General features: G+C 38.5%; 1 protein-coding gene across 1 annotated transcript in view; it reads right to left on the reverse strand.

Moving 5' to 3' along the window:
* Positions 1-20,820, reverse strand: part of LOC148690524 (uncharacterized) — a 41,276-nt gene that overhangs the window by 19,269 nt on the left and 1,187 nt on the right. The window lies entirely within an intron of this gene.

Below are 20,820 nucleotides of genomic sequence, written 5' to 3' on the forward strand. Positions count from 1 at the left end.
ATCAAGTTCCAGAAGACCTATTTTCGTGCATTAAGTTTATGCCACATGTAACCCTTCTAGAAGTTCTAGAATCTGCCACAAGGACCATTCCTTGTCCTCCTTGGAATCTGATTGAAAGTATCCTTGTTCTTTGGTGATTTGGAGTCCTAATTCCTCTCCTTTTCAGCCCAAATTCGTGCCTCCCCTTCACCCTATAAATACTTGATGCCACAACACTCAAAAACCACCACCCTCTACCACAAATTCACACCACACCATCCACCACACCTCAAGAGCCTAAATTCACACAAATCCCCATTGTTGGCAGCAAGGAAGGAAGGAGGAGCCACCTGGAGTGTTTCTAGGTGTATTCTATCTTTGTTTTTAATGTTTAAGATTAATTATCTTTGTTTTGTAAACATGAGGAGCTAAACTTGTTTTAGCTAGAGGAGACTTTGAAACCATGATTATATTTGCAATATGAATTGATTAATTTCAGTTGTGATTTCATAAATTGTGAATGCAATTTACTTAACTGTTTGATGGATAACTTATTCTTGTTTGTTGATTAAGGGTGCACACTTAATTTGCATGCTTGAATTTGGTGCTAGAATATAAGGGAGTTTCATATAATCGTTACAAACTTATATTCACAAGTAGTTAAGGTTGTTTTCACAATCATGTTAAGTAAATTCCTAGCATGAGTATCATGATGTCATAGTTACAAGTGCTTTGTCAATACTTATGATTTTCATAGAACGTAATGATCTTTGATTGTATCTCTATTATGATGTCATGTAGGGAACTTTTGAAGAATGCTTTGGGTTGTCGTATGATGTCATCCAATCCAATAACTAAAGGAAAATCTGAGGGTTAATTAGTGATGTCACGGTTAATCTAGGGTGTTGAGGTTCATGGTTTATCGAAAAAGCAACTGGAAATCAATTTGTTTTCAAATGTGTCATGTGTGGAAAAGAATCCTCTAGCTAGCTAATCACCCATCTATATACCCAAATTCGTTCATAACTTTGTCTAAGTTTAGTTTCTGTTTTGTTTTAATTCAAATTCGTCAAAACCAAAGCCCCCCTTTGTTTTAAGTGTCAATTAGGTTAGAATCTGAGCTATTGTGTGTTTTTGAGTATTTTGAGTCAAAACCAATTCTATTTTCGTCCAAATTGAGTCCTAGAGTCTAGTTTGAGTGTTTTTGATTGTTTTGTGTTGTTTTGAGTCTTTTAAGTTTGTTTTGAGTCATATAAGTTTAGTTAAGAGTCTTTTGAGTTTATTTAAGTGTTTTTAAGTTTAGTTTTATGTTTTTGAGTCAGTTTAGAGTAGATTAGCAATCCCTCCTAATCCCCGGCCTAGAACGATCCCTACTTATATCTATTCTACAATTGTCAAAAAGAGGGTTTAATTTGTGTGCTATTATATATCACATCATTGAGTCTTTTGGTTTGTTTTAGTGTTTTAGTGTTTAGTTTTGCATTCTTTGAGTCTAGTTTAGTGTTTTAACCTTTGTTTTACGTTTTTGAGTCAGTTTTCAAGTGATTTAGCAATCCCTCCTAATCCCCGGTTTAGAACGATCCCTACTTATACATATACTACAATTGTCAAAAGAGGGTTTTAATTTGTGTGCTTAATTATTTCGCATCAGGTGCCACACCTTCCCCCCCTTTTATGCCTTCTAGAACACCCAAAATCAGCCATAAGACACTTAGTTTCTAGAAGGCCCAATTTTGGACGAAAATTCTTAAACCTATTTCTGATTGGATTCTGATTTTTTTTGGCTCTTTTTCTCTTGGATTTGGATTGTATAAGTCCATATCTGAGATTGATTGGGCTAGGACTTAATTCCCAAACCCATGCCGCAACTTAGGGGCCCAAAAACACTTGTATCAGCTAGGTTAACCCTAAATCTGATTGCTAGGGTTTCGGCCATGCTATATATATATATTGATAGGAGCATATTCATGCGACTTAATTAGCTTGTTCTCGTGCATTTATGTTGTGTTTCCTTAGTTATTTTAAGTGTTTAAAGTCACTTTTGTGTATTTTCAGATTATAAAGCCAAAGTGTGCAAGAAGATGCAAATTGGAGTCTTTTGGAGCAAAAGAGGAATGAATGAGTTGAAGACTTGAAGAAACGAGAATTCCTACTCCAACGATGAATTCCTACTCCAACGAGGATTCCTACTTGAAGTAGGAAAGCTAACCCTAGGTTTCCCGTTTTGGTAACCTTTCATAATCTTAAACGTCCGTATTTTCTAGCCACTTTGAAGGCCTTGTAGGCACTTTAGGACACAAAACAAAGGCCCTAGCCGTACCTTGCAGCCACTCCCCTTTTAATTTCTGATTTAATTTCCTAATTCTAGCAGCCTTTAACTTAATTTTAGTTAATAAAAATAAGCTAGGGTTTTATTTTCTGAAACCCTATATATTCCACCACTTAGCCGCACCCTAGGGTGACTTTGGATTGATTCTTTTCATCTTACAGCCACAAACACTCTCTGCCGCAGCCACCCTTCCATCTTCTCCCTTTAATCCGTAGCCTCCCATCCATTCCAGCCATTTTCCCTTCTCTGCCGCAGCAATTCCCACCATTCTAGCCACCATTCAACCTTCCATACACCTTCCACAACCCTTGCCGCAACCCTTCACCACCCTAAATCTATTCCCAACCCAAAATAACATCCAAAAACCCCCTAAACCTTCTCTGCCGCAGCAAGGAGAAGAAGAAAGAGGAGCTTAAACGTGCAGAAATTCAAGTGGATTCGTTGGGCGTTCTAGGTGTAATCAATCTTTTGTTCTCTATGTTTAATTTCAATTTTGTTTCTCTTTCTATGAACATGAGAGGCTAAATCCCTATTTAGCTAGGGGGTGATTCAAAACCATGTTTATGCTTGCAATATAAATTGATTACCTTTGGTTGGAATTTCATGAGTTTTGGATTCAATTCGTTTAACTGCTTAATTGATAACTTATTTGTTTATGTTTATTGAGAGTGCACGCTTAGTTTTCATGCATGAATATGATGCTAGAATATAAGTGAGTTTCACCTAATAGTTTCAATCTTATATTCACAAGTAGTGGAGGTCGCTTATAAACGATCGCGTTAAATGAATTCTTGGCACTAGTTTCATGCTCATCATAGTAACGAATGCCTCGTCAACACTTATAGTTTTCATATTGCTTAATGATCTTTGATTGTATCTTTATTGTGCTTTTCACGTAAAGGACTTTTAGAGAATGTTTTGAATTGTGTATGCGCTGTCCCATCCAATTCATTAACTTAAGGAGAACTTGAAGGTTAATTTAAGCGAACCTAATTAACCCGGAGTGTTGAGTTTCATGATTCATCGAAAGACCAACTGAAAATCATCTTGTATGCAAGTGTGACATGTGTGGAGAAGAACCTTCTAGCTAGCATTCCATCCATATTTTCATCAAATTCATCTTTACAATCTGTTTTAATAACAATCTGTGCACTTTGTTTTAATTTCGTCAAAATTAAATCCCCCTTTACTTTAGTGTTCAATTTAGTTAGAAAGTGTCTTAGTTTGTGTTTCTAAGTGTTTTGATTCAATTTATCACCCAAACTCGTCCAAATTAGTGTAAGTGCTCAAAACTGCCCAGATTGTGTTTTTAAGGCAGTTTTGAGTGTTTTGGTGCTGTTTTGAGTCTTTTGGTTTGTTTTAGTGTTTTAAGTGTTTAGTTTTGCATTCTTTGAGTCTAGTTTAGTGTTTTAACCTTTGTTTTACGTGTTTGAGTCAGTTTTCAAGTGATTTAGCAATCCCTCCTAATCCCCGGCAACGGCGCCAAAAATTTGATGCGAAATATTTAAGCACACAAATTAAAACCCTCTAAGCCATACGCACGCACACATGCTCCACAACAATCTGCCCCAAGTGCTTCAGGTACATCCCTAGACAATGATACACTTCTTAAGTTACTAACTAATTTGTCTCAGGGGCAAGAAAATCAAGCCAAAGCCATACAAAACCAAGATAAGAGGGTGGATCAATTGGGGAAACAAATTGGGCAGATTGCAGATTTTTGATAGGAGCATATTTAGGCGACTTACTTAGCTTGTTTTCGTGCATTTATGTTGTTAATTCATAGTTGTTTTAGTATTTTAAGACATTTTCGTATGTTTTTAGGTTCTAATGGCAAAGGGAGCAAGAAAGTGCATTTTGAGGCTATTTGGAGCATTTTTGGGCATGGATTGGATAGCTTAAACATGGAGCAAAGAGGATGGACGAAATTGAAGACAAGAAGAGCTAGGAAAGGCTACAAATCTGGTGGAAGAAGTTCTATTCCGATGAAGATAAGGAAGAAGCAAGAAACAAGGAACCTTATCCAACCTTATCCAAACCTTATCTTATCCTATCCTGGAAACCTTATCCTATCCTAACTCTAACATTATCCTATTCTATCCTATCCAAATCAGATTGGGACTTAAACCTAGCTAATTAGGGGGAATCAATTACACATCTAAACACCTATTTCAGTTTCTAGAAGACTTATCCATACCAATGCCGCAAAACACCATTCCTTGTAGGTTTAGGAATCACAATCCTTTTCCTACTCTTATATCACATGTCCTAGGCCCTTTAGGATTAGGAATCTACCTTAAACACAGTTTCTAGAACACCTTATCCTGTCCCTACATGTGTGCCGCACCTAGCCTTCTAGAACTCCCTAAATCCTAGCCGAAATTCCTATTCCCAATCCCACTTGATTTCTGCCTTGAATTGACCCTTTTTCAATAGGATTAGGCAATCCTTTTCCTTCACTAAGTGTGCCAAACTAGCCTATATAAGCAGCCCTTGCCGCACCATTTAGTTCACCATCCCTTCACACAACATTCATACATTCCTTCAGAAATCAACCCTTTGCCGTGACCTTGCAACCACCCATCCATCATTCCCCTACTTCCACACCTCCATCCCAACCTCCATTCACCACCATCATCCCTTGCCGCACCACCATACATACCTAAATCCATCCAAAACCCAGAAAATCATCCACAAACCCATCATAGACCTTGGGCCGTGACTTAGCAAGGAAGAGGAGAAGGAAGACCAAGCTTTGGGCGTTTGTGCATTCGAGTTGGAGTGTTGGACGTTTCTAGGTGTAATCTACCTTTTATTTTAATGTTTAATTCTATGTTGCTTTGTTTTGTCATGAACATGAGAGGCTAAACTCGTTTTAGCCTAGGGATGCTTTGAAACCATGATTACGTTTATAATATGAGTTGATTAAGTCCAGTTGTGATTTCATAAATTGTGAACGCAATTTACTTAACCGTTTGATGGATAACTTATTCTTGTATGTTTATTAGGGAGGCCTACTTAATTTGCATGCTTGAATTTGGGGCTAGAATATAAGGGTGTTTCACATAATCGTCACAAACTTATATTCACAAGTAGTTAAGGTTGTTTTCACAATCATGTTAAGTAAATTCCTAGCATCCGTATCATGATGTCATAGTTACAAGTGCTTTGTCAATACTTATGATTTCCATTGAACGTAATGATCTTTGACTGTATCTCTATTATGATGTCATGTAGGGGACTTTTTGAAGAATGCTTTGGGTTGTCGTAAGATGTCATCCAATCCACTAACTTAAGGGAAATCTGAGGGTTAATTAGTGATGTCACGGTTAATCTGGGGTGTTGAGGTTCATGGTTTATCGGAAAAGCAACTGGAAATCAATTTATGTTTGAAAGTATCATGTGTGGAGAAGTATCCCTTGGCTATCCCATCATCCATTAGTTTTTCTTAAATTCGTCCAAAATTTGTTTTAAAGTTTTAAGTTACTTGTTTTCTTTTAAATTCGTCCAAAATCAAAACCCCTTTTCTTATTTGTTCCAAATCTGTCCAAAAGAGTCTTTTTAAGTCTTTAGAGTCAAAACCAAGTGTATTTTCGTCCAAATTAAGTCTTAGAGTCTAAATTGAGTCTTTTTGGTTGTTTTGAGTTGTTTTGAGTCTTTAAAGTTTGTTTTTGGTCATACAAGTTAGTAAGAGTCTTGTGAGTTTATTTAAAGTGTTTTAAAGCATATTTTCACATCTTTGAGTCAATTTTCATTAGATTAGCAATCCCTCCTAATCCCCGGCCTAGAACGATCCCTACTTATATCTATACTACAATTGTCAAAAAGAGGGTTTAATTTGAGTGCTATCTTTTATCACATCAATTTTGTAGGAAAGTTTCGTGCACAAGGCCAACTTCCTAGTTCTACCATTCCAAACCCAAAGGGAGGCTTCGAAAGTGCAAAGGCCATACTCTTGAGAAGTGGAAAAGAAGTCGGGGCAGGTCTTACACCATCACCATCAGGTCCGAACGAGGATGAAAAACTGAGAATTGAAGAGGAGGAAGCAAGCCAACCCACGGCAAAGGTGGAAACACCTTTGCCGCAAGCTTTAAGTGACCCCAAATTGTCCAATTTGTCCAAAAAGGGTAAGAATGTGTCAAATTCGGTTCCTACTAATGTTTTTCCTTCGAATGTGCCTTTTCCTAGTAGGTTCATGCAAACAAAGAAAGAAGAAGCCGAGAAAGACATCCTTGAGACATTTCGGAAAGTACAAGTTAACATACCCCTTTTGGATGCAATTAAGCAAGTCCCGAGGTACGCCAAGTTTTTAAAGGAGCTTTGCACCACTAGGAAGAGGATGTCGACCAAAGAGGTGGTAAAGGTAGGTGAAAATGTCTCCGCCATCTTGCAACGCAAACTACCCCCTAAATGCAAAGATCCGGGTAGTTTTACCATTCCTTGTGTCATAGGTAACACTCGTTTTGAATCTGCCATGCTAGACCTAGGTGCTTCTATAAATGTCATGCCATATTCAATTTATGCATCTATGAACCTAGGAGTATTGAAAAATGATGGTGTAATCATACAATTGGCCGATAGATCTAATGCCTATCCAAATGGAGTTTTGGAAGATGTGTTAGTGCAGGTAAATCAGTTAATCTTTCCGGCGGACTTCTATGTGCTCGAGATGGATGAATCTGACCATGCCCCTTCGTTGCCAATCCTCCTTGGACGGCCATTCATGAAGACGGCTCGGACGAAGATTGATGTGTTTAATGGAACTTTGTCCATGGAATTTGATGGGGAAGTTGTTAATTTTAGTCTTTCTGATTCTATTAAGTATCCTAGTGAGGATCATTCATGTTTCTCCATTGATATAATTGACTCTTTGGCGCAGGGATACCTTGAAGATTTGAACGCCGATGCACTCGAAAATGTCATTACACGAAGCATGGAACTCAAAACCAAGGGAGGGGGACAGTTGCTAGCCCACGACACACACATTCCATTGCATGCCGTGCATCCTAGTGAGGAATGTATCGAGTTGGTTGCTGCCCTTGAGTCATTGCCTAAGCACGAGGGTAAGTCTTCTAACTTTGAGTCAATTCCCATTTCGACTAACAAGTTGCTTCCATCCATAGTTCAGGCACCTACCCTTGATCTCAAACCACTACCTAGCCATTTGAAGTACATTTTCTTGGGGGAAGATGAGACCTTACCTGCCATTATTTCTTCATCACTCACGGCACAAGAAGAAGAGAAACTAGTGCGTGTTTTGAAGGAGTACAAATCTGCCCTAGGTTGGACCTTGGCCGATATCAAAGGTATTAGTCCCGCCACATGTATGCATCACATATTTCTTGAGGAGGGGGCCAAACCAACTAGAGAGGCTCAACGCCGTCTCAACCCTCCGATGATGGAAGTAGTGAAAAAGGAGATAATCAAACTCCTTGATTGTGGAGTGATTTACCCCATCTCCGATAGTCGTTGGGTTTCACCTATCCAATGTGTTCCCAAGAAATCTGGAGTGACGGTTGGGGAGAATGCGGAGAATGAGCTTGTGCCCACCCGAATCCAAACTGGTTGGCGTGTATGCATTGATTATCCAACGATGAATTCCTACTCCAACGAGGATTCCTACTTGAAGTAGGAAAGTTAACCCTAGGTTTCCCGTTTTGGTAACCTTTCCCAATCTTAAACGTCCGTATTTTCTAGCCACTTTGAAGGCCTTGTAGGTACTTTAGGACACAAAACAAAGGCCTTAGCCGTACCCTGCAGCCACTCCCCTTTTAATTTCTGATTTAATTTCCTAATTCTAGCAGCCTTTAACTTAATTTTAGTTAATAAAAATAAGCTAGAGTTTTATTTTCTGAAACCCTATATATTCCACCACTTAGCCGCACCCTAGGGTGACTTTGGATTGATTCTTTTCATCTTACAGCCACAAACACTCTCTGCCGCAGCCACCCTTCCATCTCCCTTCAATCTGTAGCCTCCCATCCATTCCAGCCATTTTCCTTTCTCTTCCACAGCAATTCCCACCATTCCAGCCACCATTCAACCTTCCATACACTTCCACAACCCTTGCCGCAACCCTTCACCACCCTAAATCTATTCCCAACCCAAAATAACATCCAAAAACCCCCTAAACCTTCTCTGCCGCAGCAAGGAGAAGAAGAAAGAGGAGCTTAAACGTGCAGAAATTCAAGTGGATTCGTTGGGCATTCTAGGTGTAATCAATCTTTTGTTCTCTATGTTTAATTTCAATTTTGTTTCTCTTTCTGTGAACATGAGAGGCTAAATCCCTAGTTAGCTAGGGGGTGATTCAAAACCATGTTTATGCTTGCAATATAAATTGATTACCTTTGGTTGGAATTTCATGAGTTTTGGATTCAATTCGTTTAACTGCTTGATTGATAACTTATTTGTTTATGTTTATTGAGAGTGCACGCTTAGTTTTCATGCATGAATATGATGCTAGAATATAAGTGAGTTTCACCTAATAGTTTCAATCTTATATTCACAAGTAGTGGAGGTCGCTTATAAACGATCGCGTTAAATGAATTCTTGGCACTAGTTTCATGCTCATCATAGTAACGAATGCCTCGTCAACACTTATAGTTTTCATATTGCTTAATGATCTTTGATTGTATCTTTATTGTGCTTTTCACGTAAAGGACTTTTGGAGAATGTTTTGAATTGTGTATGCGCTGTCCCATCCAATTCATTAACTTAAGGAGAACTTGAAGGTTAATTTAAGCGAACCTAATTAACCCGGGGTGTTGAGTTTCATGATTCATCGAAAGACCAACTGAAAATCATCTTGTATGCAAGTGTGACATGTGTGGAGAAGAACCTTCTAGCTAGCATTCCATCCATATTTTCATCAAATTCATCTTTACAATCTGTTTTAATAACAATCTGTGCACTTTGTTTTAATTTCATCAAAATTAAATCCCCCTTTACTTTAGTGTTCAATTTAGTTAGAAAGTGTCTTAGTTTGTGTTTCTAAGTGTTTTGATTCAATTTATCACCCAAATTCGTCCAAATTAGTGTAAGTGCTCAAAACTGCCCAGATTGTGTTTTTAAGGCAGTTTTGAGTGTTTTGGTGCTGTTTTGAGTCTTTTGGTTTGTTTTAGTGTTTTAAGTGTTTAGTTTTGCATTCTTTGAGTCTAGTTTAGTGTTTTAACCTTCGTTTTACGTTTTTGAGTTAGTTTTCAAGTGATTTAGCAATCCCTCCTAATCCCCAGTTAAGAACGATCCCTACTTATACATATACTACAATTATCAAAAGAGGGTTTTAATTTGTGTGCTTATATATTTCGCATCATTAACAAAGATTGTAAGCTTAACAAGGCTCAATGGGGTTAACTTAAACATATAATGAAGTAGGATACATGGCAATTTGGCTTTGGTGGTGGTCACTACACAACTTCTTCTTGAATATGTGTTATGCAAATCAATAACATGCTTCGAATGAAATGGGCATGAGTTCTAGCATTTGGAACTATATGATGAAACGCCTTCTAAGTAGTAACCAGGCAAAGAATAATGAGATCATGCAACGACTTTAGAAAACAATAATGCACAGATTTGAACTCTCCAAATAACGTTTAGGCTCAAGTCTCACAAGGTTGTAGCGTTTGTTTGAGTTCCTTCCTTCAAGCATGTTACAAAAACTAATTTTTCTTTTATGATTGCATGTGAAGTCATACATTATAACCATAACCAAGCATATACCAAGAGTAAATCAAACTTTTCTCCATGTTTATAACTTTTTTTAACAGTCATGCAATTAAAAACCAAATCCTCATCATTGTGTTGGAAGGTACCCTAAGACACAAACACACAAAAATGACTTAAAACACTCTTTTTAGGCTTTTCAAAACATGTTTTTCAAATTTTTATGTGATTTTCGGAGTTAAAAAACAAAACACACTAAAACACTCCAAAACAGCTTAAAAACACTTTAAAACAGCAAGGACCAACACTTGAAGTTATGGGTGATAAAATCCCACGAATTTGCATCAAATATACTTAGTTACCCCCCCCCCCTCCCCCACACTTAAATCAAACATTGTCCTCAATGTTTTAAACATAAATTCACACAAAACACAAGTAAACACACAAACAGCAACTAAACAACATAACATGGCAGATTAGAAACAACAACAAAGAGAAGGGTTTGAGGAATGCAAATCTGGAATTTGGGGGATTCCTAGGGCTTCCTTTGTTGAATGGATGGGTTGCCTCCCACATATTGCTTGCTTTAACGTCGTACAGCCGGACGAAGAACATCTTCACTCCAATTTGAAACCCACGGCATGCAAGGGAATCTCTTCCACAACATGCTCCACAAAGTTCTCATAGTATGGCTTCAATCTATGTCCGTTCACCTTGAATTCTTGCCCTGTTCTCAAACTCTTAATTTGGACTGCACCATGCACAAAAAGATTAGTAATAACAAAAGGACCAACCCACTTGGAATGTAACTTACCAGGGAAGAGACGAAGACGGGAGTTGAACAACAACACTTTCTGCCCTATTGTAAAAGTGTTGCCTTTAATCATCTTATCATGGAATGCCGTGGTCTTCTCTTTGTAAATTCTAGCATTCTCATAAGCTTCATGCCTTATTTCATCAAGTTCACATAATTGAAGCTTCCTATGAATTCCAGCTTGGTCCACATTCAAATTGAATGTTTTGATAGCCCAATGAGCTCTATGTTCTAATTCCACAGGGAGATGACATGGTTTACCATAAACAAGACGAAAAGAAGACATACCAATGGGAGTTTTGTACGCTGTTCTATATGCCCAAAGAGCATCATCCAAACGCAAGCTCCAATCTTTTCTATTTGGCCCAACGGTCTTCTCCAAAATCTGTTTGATCTTTCTATTGGACACCTCGGCTTGGCCATTGGTTTGGGGGTGGTAAGGTGTGGAAACCTTATGCGTCACATGGTACTTCTTGAGTAAGGCTTCAATGGTACGATTGCAAAAGTGAGACCCCCCATCACTGATTAGCACCCTAGGCATCCCAAATCTTGAAAAGATATTAGTTTTCACAAAATCTGCCACAACTTTAGAATCATTAGTTCGAGTGGCTTTCGCTTCCACCCACTTTGAAACATAATCAACTGCAAGTAATATGTAATTGAAACCAAAAGATGAGGGAAACGGACCCATAAAATCAATTCCCCACACATCAAAAATTTCAACAACAACAATGGGTACCTGCGGCAATTGATCTCTTTGGCCTATATTACCTGTCCTTTTGCATCGATCACAAGCTAAACAAAAGGTTCTTGCATCTTTAAACAAAGTAGGCCAATAAAAACCACATTCAAGAACTTTTAAAGCTGTCATTTGGGTGCCAAAATGACCCCCACAAGCATATGTGTGACAAAAACTTAAAATTGAATGAAAATCTGATTCATGCACACATCTCCTTATAATCTGATCTGGGCAATGTTTCCACAAGTATGGGTCATCCCAAACATAAAATCTAGCATCCTTTTTAAGTTTATCACGTTGGAATTTGTTTAGGGTGCTAGGAACTTGCCTAGATACCAAATAATTGACCAAATCGGCATACCAAGGGGTACTTACCTGAATGGACAGAAGTTGTTCATCCGGAAACGTTTCTAAAATGGGGATGGGCTCTTCCTCACGCACCATTCTACTTAGGTGGTCAGCCACCACGTTTTCACACCCTTTCTTATCCCTAATTTCAATATCGAACTCTTGAAGTAGGAGCATCCAACGAATGAGTTTTGGTTTGGCCTCCTTTTTGGTGAGAAGATACTTCAAGGCTGCATGGTCAGTGAAAACAATTACTTTAGTGCCAAGTAGATATGATCTAAACTTATCTAATGCAAATACAACCGCCAAAAGTTCTTTTTCAGTTGTAGAATAATTCAATTGAGCATCATTTAAGGTGCGTGAAGCATAATAAATAACATGTGGCTGCTTGTTTTTCCTTTGGCCCAAAACAGCTCCAAGTGCATAATCCGATGCATCACACATTAGTTCGAAGGGAATGGACCAATCTGGTGGAGTTATAATTGGTGCCGTGGTGAGGAGTTTTTTGAGATGGTTGAATGCTATCTCACACGCCTCGTTGAACTCGAAAGGCACTTCCTTTTGGAGGAGACGGCATAGGGGCTGTGCAATCTTGGAAAAGTCCTTGATAAATCGTCGATAGAATCCTGCATGACCAAGAAAAGAACGAACCTCTCTCACCGAAGTAGGAGAGGGTAAGTAGCGTACAAGATCTACTTTAGGCTTATCAACTTCAATTCCTTTTTTAGAGATTATATGACCCAAAACAATACCTTGTTTAACCATAAAATGGCATTTCTCCCAATTTAACACAAGGTTTGTTTCAACACATCGTTTCAAGATTAAAGTGAGATTATCCAAGCAATTATCAAATGAACTACCAAATACACTAAAATCATCCATGAATATTTTAATAATCCTTTCAACATAATCAGAAAAGATGCTAACCATACACCTTTGAAACATGGCTGGAGCATTGCAAAAACCGAATGGCATGCGTCGATATGCAAACGTTCCAAAGGGACAAGTAAAAGTGGTCTTTTCTTGATCATCCGGGGCAATAACAATTTGATTATAACCTGCTAACCTTTCAAGCATTTGATCCAAGAACGGCAATGGGAAGTGATCCTTCCTTGTGGTGGCATTTATCTTCCTATAATCAATGCATACTCTCCAACCGGTTTGAATGCGAGTAGGTACAAGCTCATTCTCGGCATTTTCCACAACCATCACACCGGATTTCTTAGGCACACATTGGATAGGTGAAACCCACTTACTATCCTAGATTGGATAGATGACTCCACAATCTAGAAGTTTGATTATCTCTTTTTTCACAACTTCCATCATCGGAGGGTTCAGACGGCGTTCAGCCTCTCTAGTTGGTTTGGCCCCCTCCTCAAGAAATATGTGATGCATGCATGTTGTAGGGCTTATACCTTTGATATCGGCCAATGTCCATCCTAGGGTAGATTTGAACTCTTTCAAAACTTGAACTAGTTTCTCCTCTTCTTGTGCCGTGAGGGATGAGGAGATGATGGCAGGTAGGGTCTCATTTTCTCCCAAGAAAATGTACTTCAAATGGCTTGGTAATGGTTTTAGTTCAAGGCTGGGTGCCTGAATTATGGACGGAAGCAACTTGTTAGTCGAAATAGGAATTGACTCACGATTAGGAAACTTACCATCATGCGTAGGCAACAACTCAAGGGCAGCAACCATCTCACTAACTTCCTCACTAGGGGGCACATCATGAAGTGCTTTAGGTGTGCCGTGGGTTAACATAGGTGCTACCTCCTTGTTGTTGCGTTCCATGCCTCTTGTAATGACTTTTTCAAGCGCATCATCATTCAAATCGTCAAGATATCCCTGCGCCAAAGAGTCAATTATATCAATAGAGAAACATGAATGGTCCTCACTAGGGTACTTAATAGAATAAAAAAGATTGAAATTAACAACTTCCCCATCAAATTCCATGGACAAAGTTCCATTAAACACATCAATCTTGGTCCGGGCCGTTTTCATGAATGGCCTTCCAAGGAGGATGGGCAATGAAGTGGCATGATCCGATTCATCCATGTCGAGAACATAGAAATCCGCCGGGAAGATTAAATGATTAACCTGCACTAAAACATCTTCCAAAACTCCCTTTGGATAGGCGTTAGATCTATCGGCCAATTGTATGATTACACCATCATTTTTCAACACTCCTAAATTCATAAATGCATAAATTCAGTATGGCATAACATTTATAGAGGCACCTAAGTCTAGCATGGCAGATTCAAAGCGAATATTACCAATGACACAAGGAATTGTAAAACTACCTGGATCTTTGCATTTTGGGGGTAGTTTTCGTTGCAAGATGGCGGAGACATTTTCACCTACCTTGACAACCTCCTTGGTTGAAATCCTCTTCCTAGTGGTGCACAACTCCTTTAAAAACTTGGCATAGTGTGGAACTTGCTTGATTGCATCCAAAAGGGGTATGTTAACTTGAACTTTCCTAAATGTCTCAAGAATGTCTTTTTCAGCTTCCTCCTTCTTTGTTTGCATGAACCTACTAGGAAAAGGAACATTCGAAGGAAAAACATTAGTAGGAACTGAATTTGACACATTCTTACCTTTATTGGACTGATTGGATGGTTTAGGGTCACTAGAAACTTGCGGCAAAGGGAGTTCCACCCTTGCCGTGGGTTTGCTTGTTTCCCCCCCTTCAAAGTGCAGTTTTTCATCCTCTTTGTGACCTGTTTTTGATGAAGAACCTGCCCCAACTTCTTTTCCACTTCTCAACAATATGGCTGTTGCACTTTCAAACCCTCCTTTTGGATTTGGAATGGTAGAACTAGGGAGTTGGCCTTGGTTTCGAAATTTCCCTACAAAATCTGCAATCTGCCCAATTTGTTTCTCCAAATGATCCACCCTTTTGTCATTGTTTTGCATTGCCTTGGCTTGATTTTCTTGCCCCTGAGACAAGTTAGTTAGTAATTTAAGAAGTGTATCATTGTCTAAAGTGTTACCTGAACTTGTTTGGGCAGATTGTGGAGGTGCTTGTGTGGGTGCGTATGGCTTGTTGTAGAAGCCCGGGGGTTGTTGCCTAAAGCCTCCTTGTGATTGGGGTTGTTGTGGCTCCCTCCACTTGAAGTTTGGGTGATCTCTCCAACCGGGATTGTAGGTGTTGGAATATGGATCGTTCCTTGGTTGATTTTGGCTTTAAAATCCAATTGCATTCGCGCTCTCTCATCCAACATTCTCAATAAGTTGAGGACACATGTCAGAAACATGTCCTTGGATAGAACATACTCCACACACCATTGGTCCTTGGATCTTCATACCTTCGGCCATCTGAGACACAATAGAAGTAAGATTAGCTAATTGAGATTGAATATCGGATGAAGAGCTTATCTCATTAACTTGTGGCTGTGGGTTATCCCTTTGTCCCATGCCTTCGTATTGTTGTGCATTCAATGCACAGTTTGCAATGAGTGTCTTGGCTGCCATGGGTGTTTTATCTACCAAAGCTCCTCCCGCCGAGGCATCTAGCATTTGACGTTCGATTGGTAGAAGGCCTTCATAGAAATATTGAAAGAGCAACTCTTCCTTCATTTGATGTTGTGGACAAGAAGCAACAAGTGATTTAAAACGTTCATAATAAGTAGGAAAGGATTCACCTTGCTTTTGTTGTATGCCACTTATTTGTTTCCTCAGGAGAATGATTCTTGAAGTGGGGAAAAATTTCTCCAAGAACGCTGGTTTCATACTTTCCCAAGATGTCACTGTCCCTGGTGCTAGCTCATATAACCAATCTTTAGCTTTGTCCATTAGAGAGAATGGAAAAGCCTTCATCTTTAAGATGCTACCATCGACATTGACAGGGGTCATGCTTGAACAAACCACTTCAAATTCCTTCAAGTGCTTGTTAGGGTCTTCCATGTACAGCCCATGGAACTTTGGGACGTGGTGCAATAAGCTAGACTTCAATTCAAACTCCTCAGTCTTGCCTTGAGCTGCCACGGGATATTGAATACATAAAGGTGCGGCATTGTCCATTCCCGAAGCCGAAAGCTCCTTGATTATTTGATTGTCGGCTGCCATGATGTGTACTTCCTCAAGAGTCTCTGTCGTCCCCTTTCTTCCTCTTCTAAAACTTGTTCTTCAAGGTCAGGTTCAGGGCTAGGTGGGTTAGACTCTTGCTGGTTCTTTTGTCTTCTCAAAGTCCTCTCAAAATCGTCGTCAAAGTCCAAAATATTCTTATGAACAAGTTGGGAACTTCGAGTCATAAACTAGTACCTAAAAACAATGAAACAAACAAATCAGTAACTAAGATAGAAAACAAACGAAAAATAAATAAAAAGAAATAACGAGGGATTAGCAAAGTTGCTAATCCCCGTCAACGGCGCCAAAATTTGATGCGAAAATTACTTAACACACAAATTAAACCCTCTTGTTGACAATTGTAGTAGATATGTAAGTAGGGATCGTTCTTAAACCGCGGATTAGGAGGGATTGCTAAACACTCTAAACTGACTTAAAATCGTAAAAACAAAGTTTAAACACTAAACTAGACTCAAAGAATGCAAAACTAAACTATAAAACACCAAAACAAACCAAAAGACTCAAAACAGCAAACACTCAAAACTGCCTTAAAACACTTTCTGGGCAGTTTTGAACACTATACTCAAATCTGGACGAAATTAAGTTATCACTTCACTCAAAACACTTAAGAACATCAACTAAATTGATTTCTAACTAATCTAACACTTTAAATTAATGGGGGAATTGGTTTTGACGAAAATTAAGTAAATTACGACAAGGACAAAGAAAACAGATTCTTTAGACTAAATTAGGTGAATTGATGAATGATGGGCTAACTAGAGGGTTCTTCTCCACACATGACACACTTGCATTCAAAATGATTTCCAATTGCTTCTTTCAATAAATCATGAAACTCAATACCCCAAGTTAACCGTGAACAACATTTTTTTAGTTTCAAGTTTTCCTTAAGTTATTGAATTGGATGGGAATGCGCATACAACAACTCAAAACATTCTCTAAAAGTCCCTTACGTGAAAAGCACAATAAAGGTACAATCAAAGATCATTAAGTTTCATGAAAACTATAAGTATTGACGAGGCAATTGTTACTATGAAAAGCATGAAACTTTTGCTAAGAATTCACTTAACGCGATCGTCGATAAACGACCTCCACTACTAGCAAATATAAGGTTATAACTATTAGGTGAAATTCCCTTATATTTTAGCTTCAAATCCCTGCATGAAAAACTAAGTGGCCACCTTAATCAACACACAAGAATGAGTTATCAATCAAACAGTTAAGCAAATTGAATTCACAACTTATGAAATAACAATTGGATGTAATCAATTCATCTTGCAAGCATAATCATGGTATTGAATAGCCCCTAGCCAAAAGGCTTAGTTCCTCTTGTTCACAAAACAAAGGTGATAGGAGCATATTTAGGCGACTTACTTAGCTTGTTTTCATGCATTTATGTTATTAATTCATAGTTGTTTTAGTATTTTAAGCCATTTTCGTATGTTTTTAGGTTCTAATGGCAAAGGGAGCAAGAAAGTGCATTTTGAGGCTATTTGGAGCATTTTTGGGCATGGATTGGATAGCTTAACCATGGAGCAAAGAGGATGGACGAAATTGAAGACAAGAAGAGCTAGGAAAGGCTACAAATCTGGTGGAAAAATTTCTATTCCAATGAAGATAAGGAAGAAGCAAGAAACAAGGAACCTTATCCAACCTTATCCAACCTTATCTTATCCTATCCTAGAAACCTTATCCTATCCTAACTCTAACATTATCCTATTCTATCCTATCCAAATCAGATTGGGACTTAAACCTAGCTAATTAGGGGGAATCAATTACACATCTAAACACCTATTTCAGTTTCTAGAAGACTTATCCATACCAATGCCGCAAGACACCATTCCTTGTAGGTTTAGGAATCACAATCCTTTTCCTACTCTTATATCACATGTCCTAGGCCCTTTAGGATTAGGAATCTGCCTTAAACACAGTTTCTAGAACACCTTATCCTATCCCTACATGTGTGCCGCACCTAGCCTTCTAGAACTCCCTAATTCCTAGCCGCACTACCTATTCCAAATCCCACTTGATTTCTACCTTGAGTTAACCCTTTTTCAATGGGATTATGCAATCCTTTTCCTTTACTAAGTGTGCCAAACTAGCCTATATAAACAGCCCTTGCCGCACCATTTAGAGCAACACCCTTCACACATCATTCATTCATTCATTCAGAGAACCATCCATTGCCGTGACCTTGCAACCACCCATCCATCATTCCCCTACTTCCACACCACCATCCCAACCTCCATACACCACCATACATACCTAAATCCATCCAAAACCCAGAAAATCATCCACAAACCCATCATAGACCTTGTGCCATGACTTATCAAGGAAGAGGAGAAGGAAGACCAAGCCTTGGGCGTTTGTGCATTCGAGTTGGAGTGTTGGACGTTTCTAGGTGTAATCTACCTTTTATTTTAATGTTTAAATCTATATTGCGTTGTTTTGTCATGAACATGAGAGGCTAAACTCGTTTTAGCCTAGGGATGCTTTGAAACCATGATTACGTTTATAATATGAGTTGATTAAGTCCAGTCGTGATTTCATAAATTGTGAACGCAATTTACTTAACCGTTTGATGGATAACTTATTCTTGTATGTTTATTAGGGAGGCCTACTTAATTTGCATGCTTAAATTTGGTGCTAGAATATAAGGGTGTTTCACATAATCGTCACAAACTTATATTCACAAGTAGTTAAGGTTGTTTTCACAATCATGTTAAGTAAATTCCTAGCATGCATATCATGATGTCATAGTTACAAGTGCTTTGTCAATACTTATGATTTCCATTGAACGTAATGATCTTTGACCGTATCTCTATTATGATGTCATGTAGGGGACTTTTGAAGAATGCTTTGGGTTGTCGTATGATGTCATCCAATCCACTAACTTAAGGGAAATCTGAGGGTTAATTAGTGATGTCACGGTTAATCTGGGGTGTTGAGGTTCATGGTTTATCGGAAAAGCAACTGGAAATCAATTTATGTTTGAAAGTATCATGTGTGGAGAAGTATCCCTTGGCTATCCCATCATCCATTAGTTTTTCTTAAATTCGTCCAAAATCTGTTTTAAAGTTTTAAGTTACTTGTTTTCTTTTAAATTCGTCCAAAATCAAAACCCCTTTTCTTACTTGTTCCAAATCTGTCCAAAAGAGTCTTTTTGAGTCTTTAGAGTCAAAACTAAGTGTATTTTCGTCCAAATTAAGTCCTAGAGTCTAAATTGAGTCTTTTTGGTTATTTTGAGTTGTTTTGAGTCTTTAAAGTTTGTTTTTGGTCATACAAGTTAGTAAGAGTCTTGTGAGTTTATTTAAAGTGTTTTAAAGCATATTTTCACATCTTTGAGTCAATTTTCATTAGATTAGCAATCCCTCCTAATCCCCGGCCTAGAACGATCCCTACTTATATCTATACTACAATTGTCAAAAAGAGGGTTTAATTTGAGTGCTATCTTTTATCACATCAAAAGGAAAACAGATTTATACATTGTAAATATAAGCAAGAGAACACCTAAATACTCCAACGATCCAATGTTGACTAGCTAGAATCTTCAAGCAATCTTCTTCCTCTCCTTTGCTACGGCACAAGAGGTTCTGGTGAGTTTAGGGGGTTATGGATGATGTAGAATGATGGATTTAGGTTTGGGATGGATGTAGGGGACGGCAAGGGTTAGTTTTGGGCAGAAATTATGGAGAATGGTGAAGTATGGATGTGTTAGAGGGATGGGATGATTTTCTGGCGTGAATGGTGAATGAATCCCCCCTTGTGGCTGCAACAAGGATGTTTATTTATAGGATTTCAGGAGTTAAAACCCTAGGTTATTTAGGTAAACAGAAATTAAGTCAAAAGCTTCTAGAAATAGGAAATCAAATCAGAAATTTAAAGGAAACTAACTAAAAGTTGCGGCAATGGCATAAAACACAAAAGGAATGTGTTTTAATGCAAGGAAATAGGAAAGAACCATCTCCCTTGCACGGCAAGGAAGAGGAAAGGTCAAGGGAGGTGCGGATGTGATATAGGAAATCAACATTGAATTTAATAGAGTCATAAACATTGAATTTAATTATATCACCACCAAACTCCATTGTTAGTGCTCCCTTGGCCACATCAATCTTTGTTTGGGCTGTTTTCAAGAACGGACGGCCTAGCAAGATTGGCAATGATGGAGCATGGCTCGAATCCTCCATTTCTAAGACATAAAAATCTGCAGGAAAGATGAGATGATTGACCTGCACTAAAACATCCTCAAGGACTCCCTTGGGATAAACATTAGAACGATCGGCCAATTGAATTATAACGCCATCTTGTTTTAACTCACCAAGGTTCATAGATGCATAAATGGAATATGGCATGACATTAATAGAAGCACCTAAATCTAACATGCATTGTTCAAATCTAGTGTTTCCAATTATGCATGGGATAGTAAAGCTCCTTGGATCCTTACATTTTGGAGGTAACTTTCGTTGCAAAACCGCGGATACATTTTCATTTACTTTCACAACTTCTTTGTTTGAAATTCTTTTCCTAGTTGTGCATAACCCTTTTAAAAACTTTGCATACCTGGGCACTTGCTTAATGGCATCAAGTAAACGAATGTTTACTTGGACCTTCCTAAACGTCTTAAGAATGTCTTTCTCCTGCTCCTCCTTCTTTGTTTGCAAAAATCTATGAGGAAAAGGAACATTGCGTGGAACGGGGTTAGAATTAATCAATTTTGAACCCAACTTACCTTTGGTGGCCGAATGGGATGAGTTGGATGCATTAGGGTGCCTAGATAGTTGCGGCAAGGGTGTTTGTACCCTTGTCGTGGGCTTGCTTGCATCCTCCTCTTCATGTTGCAGCTTCCCTTCGTCATTAGGACCT

This window comes from Pyrus communis, chromosome 15 (genome assembly GCF_041283825.1).
Source record: "Pyrus communis isolate YQ-2024b chromosome 15, ASM4128382v1, whole genome shotgun sequence".
In the NCBI taxonomy this organism is placed as follows: domain Eukaryota; kingdom Viridiplantae; phylum Streptophyta; class Magnoliopsida; order Rosales; family Rosaceae; genus Pyrus; species Pyrus communis.